This window comes from Myotis lucifugus, unplaced genomic scaffold (genome assembly GCF_000147115.1).
Source record: "Myotis lucifugus unplaced genomic scaffold, Myoluc2.0 scaffold_110, whole genome shotgun sequence".
NCBI lineage: Eukaryota > Metazoa > Chordata > Mammalia > Chiroptera > Vespertilionidae > Myotis > Myotis lucifugus.
Genome location: NW_005871158.1, coordinates 1,911,522 through 1,915,208, shown reverse-complemented (window position 1 = coordinate 1,915,208; position 3,687 = coordinate 1,911,522).

Genomic DNA, 3,687 nt, shown 5'->3' with positions numbered 1-3,687 from the left:
AAGAGTACCTACCTCACAGGCTTATTCTAATGAGTAAATGAGCTCATGGATGTAAAGCGTACAGTTCCTGGCATGTAAGTGCCAACCACAATTTCCTGTCACTCAAGGTCAGCAGAGAAAGTTGGTGCAAGGAAAGAGCATGGACTTTGGAGTCAGACATGGAAATTGTTAGGTTTGATCCAGTAATTGAACTGATACCCCTCCCCCAGGAACTGGCTTTTCAGGTCATTTCACTATGGACAGTCCCTTTGCTGAGACCACATTTCACTTGTGGTGACCACATTCCATTATCTCCCCTCCGGGTATGCGTAAAGAAGTCTCCACCCAGAAAAAAGGCCACCAAAAGTCTTTTAAAAGCTGCTGACTCCCGTCACTGGGTGCTGGAGCTATCCAGGCTCAGCCACCTGGTGGGTAGATGATTGAATAAATTCGTGATCCCTCACCATTCTGGTCTCATGCGTTCCTCCTTCGGCAACCTAAGAGAAATATTTCAGTTAGATCCATACAGTCGTGGTCTCAGGTAAGTAATTTAATCTCTCTGTGCTTCAGTTTACATATTTGTAAGAATTGCTACGAAAATTAAATGGGACATATAAATATGGTGCCCAGTACATAGTGAGCAGTCAATATAATTGGAAAGACCTTTCCTGTGTTCAATTCATCTCTTTCTCCTATCTAAGTCTAAGACACCCAGCAGATTTCCTATCTCCCAGCACATCCTGCTCCCATTCCCTTGCCTAGACTTCTGCTATCTCATCTCTAGAAAATGACCCTGACATGTTGAATCCTGCCTAGCACTCAAGACCCAGCCAGAACCACCTCCTCAATGTCCTTTCCTCTCCCCAGCCAGAGAAGATAGCTCTTTCCTTAGCCAATCATCCCCTCAACCAATCCATTCCAGTGCATCAAGTGGCATTGCCCTTGGATAAATTCAGCATTCTACACTGGTAGTTCTTAGAAATGGCAACATAGAGAACAATGATGTTAATACAGTGAGTGCCTTCTTTGTTTTACACAAGCATGGTGATAATCCTATATAATAAAAGGGTAATATGCAAATAGACCGAACGGTGGAATGACAGGTCACTATGATGAGCACTGACCACCAGGGGGCAGACGCTCAATGCAGGAGCTGCCCCCTGGTGGTCAATGCGCTCTCACAGGGGGAACACTGCTCAGCCAGAAGCCAGGCTCACGGCTCACAGCTGGTGAGTGCAGCAGTGATGGCAGCGCTAAGGATGTCCAACTGGCAGCTTAGGCCCACTAGCTGTCAGTTGGACATCCCCTGAGGGCTCCCAGACTGCAAGAGGGCACAGGCCGGGCTGAGGGGACCCCCTCACCCCCGAGTGCACAAATCTCGTGCACTGGGCCTCTAGTATGTGTCAATGTCCTTACTTGCCAGTCCTATGTTGATCACTGAAATGTTTTTGGTTGTATTTGTTTTGTTATTTTACTGATTAGCAAACACACACACACACACACACACACACACACACATCTCTAGGAACTACTTTATAGTGCACAATTGAGAAAAGGGAGATAAAGGGAATAAAGAAGAAGAGATGTAAGAGGGGCTAGTCAGAATCTGAGTCTCCATGTGGCCACCTTCTGCTGGCTGACTGGGAGCCCCAATGATTCTGTCCAGGTGCTAACCAGGCACTCACATAAAACAGGCTACAGGTAAGAGTACATTCATTTGCTAGAATCAGTGAATGACCATCTCTAACTCCAAGTGGCAACAGGTAAGACTGGCTCCACCAGTTCTAAAGCAATGATTTTCAAACTTCATGCCTGTAAAGTTAGTTGAACTCTTGGAGTCTGGGGCCCACCCCCCTGGGGCTCTGAGTCAGGCCATCTGGGGCATCTGCATTTTAAATAAGCTTCCTGGGGATTGCAAATGCAGGTGGTCCTCAGGCCAGCCAGACAGCGCAAACACCAATGCTGACCTTTCTGCTCTCGCCTGTAGATGCAGAGGCTCACCCACCCTAGCCTCCACCTTTTCTAGCCTCTCTCCTGATATTGCATCTGCTTTCACATCTGAGTCACTCTCAGGTGTCCCTACCACTTTTTTTCTTTCTTGGAACCTTAGTAGTGAAATGGTCCTAGGTGGGCAAATTTCCCTGAATCAAAGAGGTCTCATTTCTGGTTTTGGCAGCCTATGGAAAAGTCACAAGTATTGTGAATGTCTCTGGTTCTGAGACAGAGCGGCATGCCTTCTACCTCCCCCATCACTGCTCCCAGTCCACTTCTAGTGAGAGGCAACTGTTTCCTCCCCACCACTGAGGCTGTGTGAGAGGCAGCAGCATCGTGATTCTTAGAGTAGGTGCTTACACGTTTGTTCATGATCAACTATCTGAATTCAGTACCCCAGGTCTCCAAGTGCTACCAGAAAGGAAACATGGCTAAGAGAAGCTATCTAGTCTGCTTGATTTAGGAAAAGCAGAGAAAGAAACTGACTCTTTTGTTTTATCAAAATCACTAATTTCACTGACTTCACCTTCAGGTCATGCTCATGACATTTATCCATTTTCTTGTTTTAATCACTACCGGTAACTCAGTGTTACTGTCGGATTTTAATCATCTCTTTGCAAAACTGGTGACCAATATTCAGGCAATGAGCTCCCAAATTAAGGGGAAATAACCGTGGGGAGTAGGGGGGTGGGGTGGGGGGAGGGGTCTGGCATCCTGCATCCTGGAGTTCATCTAAATCATAAGGACTTTTGAAAAACTTCACAGGTGGGAAAAGCTCACAAAGAGGTTGATTTACAAAATGCCAGCAAGGGCCCAACCTCACTCCTGAAAGACTTGAGTTTCTGGAGGAGTGAATTTTAGGGGCCTGGGAACACAGCCTAGATTTGATAAGTTTAGGAAGGATAGGTGGAGCAAAGAATTTGTTTGCCTTACACACAGAAGAATTGAAAAAGGAAGCATGCGAGTGAGGATTGTGGGGGAAGGGTGTTCATTCCAGTATTGAAAGAACAGAAAGGGACCATATTTTGCTTTTTAATTTTTTTGGTGCAAGGCAGATGGGCTGTTGATTGACACTAAATAAATCCTTGAATAAATGAATCTCTCTAGTACTGGAGAGAGGGTGGTAAGGAGGGAAGGGAGGGAGATGGTGGGAAGTCGCTTGTGCATATGGAACAGATAACTTTTTAAGGAAAGGGGGATTAAAAGCAAGAACCTCGGGGCATTTAATAACTGTGGCATTTTATTCTTGCCTCCTGTGGATTATTGGGGATTATCTGCTAAAAGCAAGAGCTCAGGCTGGTGTTACTGTTTGACTCAACCTTCCTGTCCTCTCATTTAAAATCTGTCTCTTCCATGGTTTTCATTTGGTTAATAACAGACAGGTCTGGAGTGTGAAAGAAAGCTTTCCTGATACATGGAGGCTCTGCACAGCCAACCTTTTCTAAAATCAGGAATGGCTGTTACTGTCCAAGGCAACCTTCATATAATCATAAAGCCCAATGAAAAGGATTAAAAAGGAGATCCTTAAACGATGTCTGCGGCAACTGCAGTGCCCTACCGACGCCACCGAAACGGCTCCAGTAGAGTCAGTTAGTGGCAGGTCCTGGGCTCCCCCCCGCTCCCCTCCTTCACGGGGCCCGGCTCCCGTATCTTTGGGGAGGAGAGATTATTTTGCATGGTATTTTGTTTGGCGTCAATCAAGGAGTTCTCCCACTT